Raw genomic sequence first — 13,626 nt, forward strand, 5'->3', positions numbered from 1 at the left:
TTACCTGCCTGCCAATGCAGGAGACTTCAATTTTGAATAAGTGTTTGGCTGTCATGAGATGGAGGAGAGTTGAGTACATCACATTCTCCAGGGGATCTTCCTGACCCTGGGCTCCTGTATTTCTGGCATTGGCAGGCGAATTCTTTACCACTGGGCTACTTACAATGCTCAGTTGCTTCAGTTGTGTCCGACTCTGTGATCCCATGGACTGCAGCCCGTCGGGCTTCTCTCTCCATGGGATTTTTCCAGGCAAGAACACTGGAGTGGGTTGGCATTTCCTACTCCAGGGCCACCTAGGAAACCGTGTTCAATTATTATTTTTATATTTTGAATTTTTAAAATTTATTTATTTATTTTAATTGGAGGCTAATTACTTTACAATATAGTAGTGGGTTTTACCATACAAAATAATAGTTTTATGAAATTTGTTTTCTTTTTATAAAACTGCCTGTGTTATGTCTCTTGATTTTGCCTCTCACCCTGCAGTGCCTAAAGTGCCTCCCACTTGTTCCTTCACAGAAAAAGTTCTTCCACTTCCAGTTGTAGCCCAAGGTTGACTGACTCATTTTTAGTCTTCAAGACTTTGAGTTACAGATCTGGCCAGTAAAACATTTGCTGCTTCTGATCCCTAAGTTTTTGCTATAATTTTCTGTTTTGCTTTAGCTCTCTTCCCACAGAGATCCATCTCTTCCCATGAACTTTGTTATATAGACTCTCCTGAACTGTTTTGACAAGCATGGCATTAGCTTGCTTAAAGACCAGTTCTGTTGTAAATGTTTTAGGATTATAAAGGCGTTACCAAAAAAAAAAAAAAAATCCACAGACTCAACTTATCAAGGGAATTTTCTCACAGTTAGCTCGAGGGGGCCTCCAGATTCCTAAAAGCCTTCAGTACTAGGAATGTTTAATCCAGATCTGGGTGCCAGGCGCACATAGGAGGGACAGGACCAGGCTGTATTTTCCCGTTGCATTCACCTGAATTTTTCTGGACCATTGTAGACTTGCCATAATGGAGAAAGCAGTGGCTTTTGTATACAAATATAATATTCTGGTTAGTTTTAGCTCTGAAAAATATATACAGAAAATCCTGCACATGAAGGCCTCCTGATTTCACAGAATACTATACCTTTGCCTTACCAAATATGCTGTAACAATAATAGCAAAACAATAGCAACAACAATAATAATGAAATTTCCTTAGCATTTATTATGCTAGTACTTTATTAACAATATCTTTATACCATCAATGCTAATATGACCCTTAATGTACCAATGAGAAAATGTCTTATAAAATATTTATAATTGGCCTAAGGCCACCCACACCCACTCCAGTGTTCTTGCCTGGAGAATCCCAGGGACAGGGGAGCCTGGTGGGCTGCTGTCTATGGGGTCGCACAGAGTCGGATATGACTGTCGTGACTTAGCAGCAGCAGCAGCAGCAGCAAGGCCACCCACAGTTACCACTTGAAGAGTTGTGTCTCAAACCCAACGCTGTTTGACAACAGGTCTGTGTTTCAGCCACTCTATTCGTTTGCCTCCATGTTTATGTTGCATATAAAAGTTATTCTAAGCAAGAATTAGAGAATCAGCCTTACCATCCCTCTATGCAGTAGTATGACTATGCTTTGACTCATTGGTACAAATTAAAATCACTATATACAGTATCTCAACTTTCCCAGTAGTGAGCATCAGCCTTATCACTCCTGAGAATGAAAGGACTATTCCTTCTGTGTTATGTCTGTTCAAACCATGTTTCAATATGTTGAAGGAGGCCATGATACTGCCTTTATACCTGACCCACAGTTATTTATCTCACATAGCATAAATACCACAGGCTGTCTGGTCAGGATGGGTTCAAGTGTCAGTCAGACCCACCACTTACTAGTGGTGTGCAAGGATGTTATTGGTTTTAGTTGATGATGAGTTTTCTCTCCAAAATCCATTGTCTTTAAAATCTGACCTCAGTTGGGCTTCCTGGTATATTTCTGAATATCAGTAGTGGGAAAGCCCAGTTACTTTTTGATCAGCAAGTATTCCACACCTGATGTAAATCAGCGAATGAAAAATAATACAGCAGAAGAAGGTTTTGCCTCACTTCTCACCAGTAGCAAGACTCCAGTTCATACCTATCCAATGCAGTTTGTTACATAAGTGTAAAGAAATATATTTTAATATATGCTTAAACATTATTATGAACCTACAAATGAAAAGTAGTGATTAATATCACTGATTGTGAGATTACTTCATTCTAATTATTAAGAATATAGAAATATTTTAAATTATGTAATTATTTGTGCTTAGAAACAACAACTAATCTCAAAAATATACAAGCAACTTCTGCAGCTCAACTCCAGAAAAATAAACGACCCTATAAAAAAATGGGCCAAAGAACTAAATAGACATTTCTCCAAAGAAGACATACGGATGGCTAACAAACACATGAAAAGATGCTCAACATCACTCATTATTAGAGAAATGCAAATCAAAACCACAATGAGGTACCACTTCACACCAGTCAGAATGGCTGCGATCCAAAAATCGGCAAGCAATAAATGCTGGAGAGGGTGTGGAGAAAAGGGAACCCTCCTACACTGTTGGTGGGAATGCAAACTAGTACAGCCACTATGGAGAACAGTGTGGAGATTCCTTAAAAAATTGCAAATAGAACTACCTTATGACCCAGCAATCCCACTTCTGGGCATACACACCGAGGAAACCAGAATGGAAAGAGACACATGTACCCCAATGTTCATCGCAGCACTGTTTATAATAGCCAGGACATGGAAACAACCTAGATGTCCATCAGCAGATGAATGGATAAGCAAGCTGTGGTACATATACACAATGGAGTATTACTCAGCCGTTAAAAAGAATTCATTTGAATCAGTTCTGATGAGATGGATGAAACTGGAGCCGATTATACAGAGTGAAGTAAGCCAGAAAGAAAAACACCAATACAGTATACTAACACGTATATATGGAATTTAGGAAGATGGCAATGACGACCCTGTATGCAAGACAGGGAAAGAGACACAGATGTGTATAACGGACTTTTGGACTCAGAGGGAGAGGGAGAGGGTGGGATGATTTGGGAGAATGACATTCTAACATGTATACTATCATGTGAATTGAATCGCCAGTCTATGTCTGACTCAGGATGCAGCATGCTTGGGGCTGGTGCATGGGGATGACCCAGAAAGATGTTATGGGGAGGGAGGTGGGAGGGGGGTTCATGTTTGGGAATGCATGTAAGAATTAAAGATTTAAAAAAAAAATAAAATAAAATGCAAATATAATCATGTAAAAAAAAATTTAAAAAATAAAAAACTAAAAAAAAAAAAAAAAAGAAACAAATGAGTGTACTATTGTTTAATGTTAGGTGAGCTCACGCATTTATGTCTGTCCTCTGCCAAAATGTCTGTACAATGACAATAAATAATTTTTAATGAATCAACTGAAAAATTTTTAGATAAAGCATGGAAACTAGAAAGTGCTAAGTTGACAGCTAACTTGCAGACCCTAAGAAGCTGCCAGACATTTAGCAGGCTGCTGAGGGGGTGAAAGAATTTAAATCGTCATCTTCCATAGTGAAGGGCAATACAGACATTAAAATCGCAAGACATAGCAATACAAATCTGTTCTTTGTTGTTAGAGATGTGGAGGGAATTACCAAAAGAAGTGGCAAAAGGATTGAAATGAACTGCCCTTTGAGAGTGAATATTGGAGGGGTAGGTACTACACTACTCTTTTCTTTATAAGACTTATAAAATTATTTGATTCTCAAAATTATGTTCATGGATCACCTGGATAAAAGTAAAAATTATATTAGAAACAAATGAGTAGTTTATTGAAGTACTGTTGCCAGTATGGGCTTTCTGTGCTCTATTGTGAGTACTCTGTAGTAACCAAACCAATGACATCAGATCTGTCAAAGCGTTAAGATGAGTTTTAGTTACATTTTATTGAATCTATCCAAATTCAGTTCTATCTCCATCTGAAATATAGGTTTGAGTACATAAAGGAACCTAATCTAATTTGAAAATCAAGGGATTTTCTAAGAAATATGTAATTTATATTGATCTTCAAGGATGAGAAATATTAAGCAGCAGAGGGGGAGAGAATATCATATGCCAAGGATCTGAAGAGAAAGAAACTTGGAACTGAACTCAGGAGCTGCCGGGGCAGGGGGCTGTCAGGAAGGTGGAGTCAGGACTGCTGGGGTGGAGGGACCCCGGAGCCAAATGGAAATGAGGCTGGAGAGAGACAGGACCAAGATCATTTAGGGCCTTGGAAGTCATGTTAAGGGTTTAAGTTCATAAAGTTCTAGGTTTTTCTTTAAGAAGAAAAAATTGGTTCTTGACTTAGCTCTGAAGTTCATGGTATGGTCATAATAATGTAAGCAAAATTTTGATACAACTCATTTGGGAGGAGACTGGAAAAATGAGGTGGCACTTAAATGGCAAAGTAATATTTTTACTACTTAAGTGAATTTTTTGAGAAAAGAGGTAGAAGGAGGGTGGCTAAAAAACTTGAAAAGAGAGCTCAGGATGAAATTCATTTGTATGCACACATAGTAGCCATAAATGGTACTATATAAAAATTTGAGAGGAAAATCTCATCCCAGAGGAAATAACCATTGATAGTTGAGGAAATATGATGTTTTCTTACAGAACTTTCATTGCTCTATTCTCTACATATTATGTTCACCAAAATGTTGTCTGCAGTAGAATCAAACTTGCTCTAGAAAGCAAGCTGACTTACAAGGTATGAAAATCAGACATTATACTTGGATTCTTTTACCAAAAATTAGCTCTGGATAACAAAATCTTTAAGAATAAATTTATTTATGTATTTACATTTAGGTTGGAAGGTTCAAACCAGAGCTTTCTTTTCTTTTTTTTTTTAATCAAACCAACAATTATTGAATTTCCAATCTTGTTTTTCCCTTTTAGAGGCCAATTGTTTGGCCTGTGTAGCCAGTTTTTCTGAGTTATCATTTGGGGAAATAACCTTTTGTACTGTAACAGAGTTTTGGCTGCTACTGGCCCCATTAAGGGCAGCATTCCTTGCAAAAGTGTCAGCAAGATGATTTCCCTTAGCTTCCAGAAAGTCAAGTTTATAAATGCCCTGGAATCTTAATAATAGCTAAAGTGTGTCTATCATACCCTAATGGTGGCTTCTGTGTTTTGGGGCAAGTGCCCCAAGGGCACTTTTTTCTTTTCATATACGAAAAGGAAAAAGGGAATCTAATAATTGAAGGGCTCAAGGGAAGAAGTATTTATAAACTTTCCTTTAGGGCCTTGAGAACCATGCCATCTGGTTGTTCCCACAAAATTGGGTCAGGGTTGTTGTTTAGTAAAGCATACAGAGGTTTGGCCATAAGAGAGAAATTTGGAATCCAGTTTTAGCAGTAACCAACCAGCCCAGGAAAACCTCACACTTGGCACTTAGTTTTGGGTTTTGGGAAACTAAGGACACCATGACGTCCAACTGGATCTAGGTATAACCATTGTTCTGCTATCAGATGTCCTAAATATTGAACCTGGGTTTGAACAAACTAATTTTTCTTTGGTGACTTTACTTCCCTTTAGGGCTAAAATCTTTAGCAAATGGATGTTGTCTTCCTGTGAAGATGCCTGACAAAAAAGCAAAGAAGCAAATGGTTCACATTTTGCAGCAAAGTACACCCTTAGGTGAACTTCACATCATACAGATCAGTCTTTAAAACTTGTAAGAAATAAGAAAGACTCTCAGTAAAACCATGACACATTATTGCCCAGGGGAATTGTTTTTCTTCCTAAGTGAAAGCAAAAAGGTACTGGCTAGCTTTATCAACAGGAATGCTAAAGAATGTATTGTGTATCTCAATTACAGTGAAGAATATACTTTTGATGAGAATGGATGTTAACAACTATGAAGGTTGGGACAACAGGGTGTGGAGAATTAAGAATGTTGTTTATCATTTGGAGGTCTTAGACACAGCCCTCCACCCTCAGCCCTTAGGATTTCTCACCAGTAAAATAGAAGCAGGCTTTCCAGATGGCTCAGTGATAAAGAATCCGCCTGCCAAATAGAAGATGCAGGTTCATTCAATGGGTCAGGAAGATCCCCTGGAGAAGGAAATGACAACCCACTCCAGTATTTTTGCCTGGGAAATCCCATGGACAGAGGAACCTGGCAGGGTACAGTTCATGGGGTTGCAAGAGTTGGACATGGCTTAGCAACCAAACAACAACAAAAATAGGAGTATTACAGTGACTGATGCAAAGGATAATTGAGTCTTAAGTCTTGTAATCTATTATTAGCCTTATGAAGGGCTTCTGTACTTGTGGAATAAGATATTAATTAATTCTGGGAAGAGGTTCTAGAGGATCTATTTGAATCTTTATATTAATGGGACATGCACTATGAATTTCACCAATATCAGTTAGTATTTTGCCTTTGAGGAGGGTGGTAGCTGATTCAATAAGGACAAATGATCAGTGTTTCAAGAATCTACACCTGTAGCATCAGAGACAAAACAAAAAAATATCAAAAGGTTATTTAATCTACCTGTTTGGTTATTTAGTGACTACTGTCAAATTCCAGGAGTTTTTTCCCCTTTTGGGGTAGAGAATTTCAGCATGATACTTTTCTATGGAGTATCTAATAAACGAATGTTGCATAGGAACTACAGAGAAAAGTGTATGTATCTCTCAAAGGGCCTAAACAAAAGGAAATAGATTCAGAGACAAGAATGCCTTGAAATGCATTAGTGATTCCCATTGCTGAACTGTTTTAGTACTCTGATGTTGGGGCTGCTTTATAATACGTTGAACACTGACAGTATGGTTCCAGTGTCTGGATTGGAAGAAATTCATCCCCAATCTGGAGAAATCTTTTTCCAGTCTGATTAAGAGTGAAGATTGGGAAGAGCACCCTGTAGTTCCTTAGAAAAATGAAAAAGTGAAAGTTGCTCAGTCGTGTCTGACTCTTTGAGACCCACGGACTGTAGCCTGCCAAGCTCTTCTGTCCATGGGATTCTCCAGGCAAGAATACTGGAGCAGGTTGTCATTCCCTGCTCCAGGGGATCTTCCTGACCCAGGGATCAAGCCTGGGTCTCTACATTGCAGGCAGATGCTTTACTGTCTGAGCTATTGGGAGGACTGAATTTAGGAGCTGAAATTGCACCCCCTCCCAAAGTAACTTAAATTTATAACTATCTTTTTTTCTAATGTCCTGGCTCTTTGCAATAATAGGAGAAATTTGGAGGGTTTTGGTTTAATTTAGGAACTTTCAACAGCTAGAGATGAAGGTTAAGAATTTTATCAGTCTTCCTTTAGGTGACTCATGTAGAGTGTGAGAGAGCTGGTTTGCTATATTAACTAAATTCAGAGAGGATGTAGTTTCCCATTCTATCCCAGTTCTTTTTATTGAAGGGAAAACTCCTGGTTCAGCCCATTAATAAATGTGTGTGTGTACACTCACATTCACATGCTCAGTTGTGTCCTACTATTTGTGACCCCATGGACAGTAGCCCACCAGGCTCCTCTGTGTGTGGAGTTTTCCAGGTGAGACTACTGGATTGGGTTGCTGTTTGCTACTCCAGGGGATCTTCCTGACTCAGGGATCGAATCCGCATCTCTTGTGTCTCCTGCACCAGCAGAGTTTAAAAAAAACTACCCCGGTGGAATCGACATCTGAAGGAAGACCAGAACAGATTCATCAGATTTTGGTGTGCAAGCCTGAAATTTGCTCTAATGAACAGGGTTGAAAAATCCCTAAAAATTGCCTACTGAAGTCCCCTAATGATTACTCAGACCTGATCTTTTAATAAATAAGTGGGCTGGTCTCCCAGTTGTAATTCTAGAGACCTTTCAGGATTTTTCCTATTTAGTGGTTTTTGTTGAACACTGGGCCTGGCCTTCGCTAACAAAAAAGTTAACTAGCTGATATAACTCTGGGAGTTGGTGATAGACAGGGAGGCCTGGCGTGCTGCGATTCATGGGGTCGCAAAGACTCGGACACAACTGAGCAAGTGAACTGAACTGAATAGCTCAGAGAAATGAGATTGATACATTTGAATGACTATATTACCTTCCCCAGAAGATCTGTGAGAATCTTTGGTTACTTCAAGAAAATCTTTGACTATGGCCCACGGTTCGGCTCTAGTCTGGGGAATATAAGAAACTAAGAATGTAGCCTCTAGATACTCAGAAGACTTAATTTTAGAGGGACAGGCTCTGAACAATGTAGAAGAAAAGGGAGTGGGAAGAGTTTCAGAGAAAAAGGGGTTTGGTGAGAGAATCAGCACAGGAGGAAGTGAGCATATAAAGAAGGCACCCGTGGGCACAGAGGAAGGAGGAAGATGATGCCAGAGGTGGAGTCTAAACATAAGGAGCTGAGGGACAGAGATAAGATGACACAAAAGGCAGAGCCTGAGACAAAGAAATCAAGGAAGAAGAAGCCCCTCTCTACAAATTGCCTGCTTTCATTCAGTCCAGAGCCTTCAGGTATTTGTTATTGTTGTTTATTGTCTAGGTTTATGGCTGGTATTTATGGGAAAGTCAGGTTTTAGGAAGTCATCTCTCTATGCCAGTTAACAATCTGTTTCTTTCTAAAGGAGAAAAGTGTAGGAAAGTGTTGGCTTCTTTCTTATGTTTGTGACATATTAAAGTTGGACCCTTGTTGGAAAGTTCTTACATCTTGCATTTTAAAAGGAAGTAGCAAATATGTCTACCTGCAAATCTTGAGAATTTTTCCTAATTATGATTCCTAATTCCTTAACTTAAAGGAAATGTGAAGATTGTTAATATGAGTCCTGTGACCTCATATGCCTCGTAAGAGGCACAGAATTGTTAACACTCTGGTAACTGACATGCGGCACATCCATTGTCCGTGGCTCTCTTGGTCCCACCTGGTTTGCAGTTTTGCTTGGCTCTTCATCCTCTCTCAAATATCCACTTTAATATTTCTTGATAGTGCCAGTAACTTTCCAGCCAAACATAATGTGTTTCTTGCCAGACGTTGTTCTGCTATCACAGGCTGTGTTCCAGAACACCAAATTCTTTCTTCAACACCATAAATACAGCTGACTATTTTTCATATCATCCCTCCTTTCTTCAAAATGACAATCTAGAGGCAGAAATACAAATACACAGTGAAACTAAATTAACATTAAAGATTGAAGTGAAAAATACTTCCAGCTTCTTATTCACGGGCTTAATAAATACTTTATTTATCCATTTCTATTTTTTCTTTCTGTTTTTGTTTTGTTTTACAGTTTATTTTATGGGTATTGTCAGGTTTCTTGACGCATTTTGTCTGTGTCTCTTGGAAGGAGTCCTATTCGCTGAAAGTGTTACATCAGAAAGCGGATGGCATTCTTTCAGAAATATGTTAGAAGAGATTCTTACCCTAATGAAAAGTTAGATTTAATATCTCCAAGGTCACTTTCAACTCTAATGGACAAAGAGATACTTTGCAAGCTTATCACATCTCATTGGAAAAGAGCTATTATTGTAACTTAATTCTGTATTCTAGAACTAATGAGTCCTTTGAATACATCAAAATTATTCAAAGGATATTACGTCTAATATATACTGTTCTAAAAATCACAAAATTAAAAAGAACTTAGGTTAATCATAAGGGCTGATTTATTGCTCTACTACACAAGAAGCCTACCATTAACCTAACAGAGGCTCCACACAGAAAAATCATTCTGCAGTGAAGGAGGCCAAAAAGAAAACTAGCCCCATGCTGAAAGAGAACCCATTATGGGCGATTTGATAATATTAATGGCATTTTCCTTCCTTTGCAGTATTGTAAAACCTAAACATTTTAATGGTGTTCATTTCCTTGCCTGGAGGGGAAAGATTGCATTACTCTAAACCTTTTGTAAATTTTAGAGCATATGTTATATAGTAATTTGATTCTCAGACTTTACTGAGTTTAGGGAGCTTCATGCCTTTGATCAGAAGCTGTGAAGCGAGAGCCACTCGGGCTCCAGCCCCTGTCTGCCAACCACTGGACTTCATGATGGTTCCCTCTGCCAAGTGGACAGAGACTGATTATTTTCTGGGTCCCAATTTCTAAGTCCTGCACTGTAGGTTAGCCCAGCCCATAAAGTTGACTTTGTGTATACAGTACTCTGAAATGGCATAATCAACACATTTTTCTTTCTGCACATGGCAGCAGAAGAGAAGAACATGCTCTATTAATTGATCTGCTGAAACCTTGGTCCATGGGGAAATAAATCTTTCAACCCTTGAGTTATAAGGACTGTAGTTTTCCTAGGGAAATGCAGATCTTTGAATTTGCTTTTCTGTGTTAAGCCAAACCTTAGTTTTCCATTCACCCATGTGTTCAGGAACACTAGAAATCATTCTTATCTGTCCAATATGTTAATGATTATTATAATTTCCAATATTAGATTCTCCTATTTTGCATGCACAACAATGATCTCCTTTAGAAGAACAGTAACAGTAGAACAAATGAAAGATATAGGACTCTTCTTCAGTCTTAACCGACACACTGTCTCTAACTGAAGAACAATTGAGAATCAAATTGCCAATAAAATTGAGACGATCCCTGGGGCAGATTGAATTATTATGTATTAATTTTTCACCACTCTCTGCATTCATAACTTTTGTCACATGATTTTGCGAGTCCTTTCAGAAAAAGCGGGCTCTACTTTTCACTTCTTCAGGTGTGCCTGGTGGATACAAGTGAATGGACATGGCAAAAAAGGAAACAAAGCGATGGCATGAATGGGCTTGCTCCCTGAAATTTCTGCCATCTAGGGAAGAACATGCAGCTAAGTAGCGCTCTAGTCCAAGGAGACCGGATATCCTTGGGGGAGAGCTCCGTGGCAGATCTAAAAGTCTATATGAAGCATAGATCCAGCCTTTCCCGGCTGATCCTCAGCTGAAACACAGACTCACAGGAAAGCTCAGCTATCAGTGAGGTTGCCTAGCTAATTTTCGATCAGATACAAGAATGGTTTAGAGATTTATGAAAGAAAAAAAAAAGTGCTTTTTTTCTGAGTTTGTGACATCTTATTACAGAGAATGTCTTATTAATGCTGTATACTTATGATTAAAATGATTATCACAGATTTACATTTTACTAATGTCCAGGTCTTTAACTCATAGTGGATCTCCTAAATGCCCTTCTCAGAAGCTTATTTATTTTAATCACCTGTAAATTTTTAAAATGTGGTCATAAAGTAAAAATATAAAACTTCTGATGCATGAAAAGATCAATTCTTTAGAAAACAGGCCGAGAATAACTCATTTCCCTAGAGTTACATATTAACCACTCACTGAAAAATAATTAAAGCATCTAATGAAAATTGACTCAAATTAAAAATCCTAGAAAAAATTTTGATTTAGATTATAAGTAATGGCAATATGCATCTCTATAGAACAACTCATTCACTAGAGAGTTCAACACTGCCCTTTCACATCAGTGCTTACAAGAATTGGTGTGACACTGCAAGATACATTTTTTTTAGCAGATTGTGTCTAAAGTGCATGTGTTAGTTTACATAGAAAAGAAGTAGTGGGAAGGATTTTGGTGATGAATATTAGAGCATTTTAGATTTAAGGGGAAATTCTTCATGTTTATGGTCACCAAAAATATTTGAGGCTTACTGATTTTAAACTTTCAAAGATCAAGTTTTCCATACCACCTGTTCTACTTGAAACCTCTTATTGTTTTGCCAAGGATCTCCACATCTGTGTATTCTTATTTGGAGGAATCCAAGGTTGAAACTCCGTGCTTTAGGGAAAGGACATGCTTGGATATGGTTGCTATGATCAGTCTCCATTGAGCAAGTAAGGATTGCCAAGAGTAATGAATTCTCCTCATTGTGAAGGTGGTTTTGTAGCAGTGGCAGAAAACTTTTTTCCAAAGTTCTGTTTGTAAACCACAAGAAGCCTTTCTGGTGGTTGTTGTTCATCTGACTGAGTTTTGTCTATTTGTAGTATCCTGGCTCATAAATTTCTGTGATTCTTCCCTCAGCCCCATTCTACAGAATCATGGCTCATTCATATCATGCTTTCAGTTTATGACATTTCCTATGCTTCCTGGTGGGTAGCAACCATCTTCAGGTCACTTCCCTAAAACTGGGAAACCTTTTGACACCTAGTGTGATTATTTTCTTAACACTGTTACATGTGCCTCCTTTTCCTAACATTTGAGGAACTTCTGAGTTATATAACATATATATATATATATATATATATATATACACACACATACACATATATATATAATAGCTTCATCAAATGTCTAGGAAGAAATGCTCAGGTAGATGTTGAACAAAAATGAAATTTCTTTCAATGAAGGAAAAAAGATTCAGGCAGCTATATCAAATGTTATTTAAGCTATGACAGTGGTGGTTCTAGTGAATGGTTGCCACTGTTGGAAACTATAATTAAATCCCTTCAAGGAAGGCACTATAATAAGAAATATATGTTCTACTTATTAGCCTGACAATGGTATATATATATATATATATATATATATATATATATATATATGTAGCATTTGAGGATCTTCTAAAGTTAAAAATATCACAGCTTATTATCCCTGAGTAGTTATATCTTCAAAATTAGGACTGTCTGTATCCTGAAATTAGCTTTCCTATTAAATGTATTAATGATTTCATTTTATGCGTGCACGCACACTTTAAGGTGCTTCAGTCGTGTCCATGTCTCCTGCATTGGCAGACAGGTTCTTAACCACTAGCGCCGCATCAGAAGCCCATTCATTTAAAATATATTTATTCAAAATCTACCATGGACTAGATATGGTCTTAGTTGATAAGGGTATCATGGTAAACATACATCTGTGCATGGAACTTACTTACATTCTAGTGGACGAGATAAACAATACACAACAATTACATTAGAGCTTAGTTACATGGGAAATGCTATATAAAAGAATAAATGCAGAGCTCATGAGAGTACATAACATAATACAAACTGGTAAAGAAGGGCAAAGAGAAAGTAACAGTAAGCTGAAATGAAATTTAAAAGATTGATTTAACTGCATTAGTGAACAGCTCTAGGTGCAGTTTTCTATAGAGAAAAGCGCACCCTGAGACCAATAGGAAAATGGTATGTATTTGTTTCTTAGTGCTGCTGGAGCAAAGCACTGCACACTGGGTGGACTAGAACAACAGAAATGTATCCTCCTGCAGTCCTGCAAATACAGATGGAAACTCAAGTTAACCTCAGACTTGGTTAGAAGGAAGAAAATTTGGGCATTCATGTTAAAAATATAAGGGCTACCCCTAACAACATAAAGCTGAACTAAAAATATAAGAACTTTTTTTTTATCAATCTATAGTTAATAAAGAACAAAAAAGATGAAGAATAAGCATGGTAAACATAAAACCTTAATAATATGGTAGAATTAAGTTCAAATATATCATAAGCCCCATAAATATTATTCTTGCCTACTAAGAAACTGAAAATCTCAGATAATATTATTTTTGAAGTGTTAGATTTGGCTAAATTTACCAAGGAAAGATAAATTATGGGAGTTGAAGATGGATTGGAAAGGAGAAAAAGCATAAAGGTAAAGAAAAGTTCAGAGAACATTTCAGTCTTGGTGGTAAGAATAGAAATGAAGTAAAATA

This window comes from Ovis canadensis, chromosome 9 (genome assembly GCF_042477335.2).
Source record: "Ovis canadensis isolate MfBH-ARS-UI-01 breed Bighorn chromosome 9, ARS-UI_OviCan_v2, whole genome shotgun sequence".
NCBI classification, from domain to species: domain Eukaryota; kingdom Metazoa; phylum Chordata; class Mammalia; order Artiodactyla; family Bovidae; genus Ovis; species Ovis canadensis.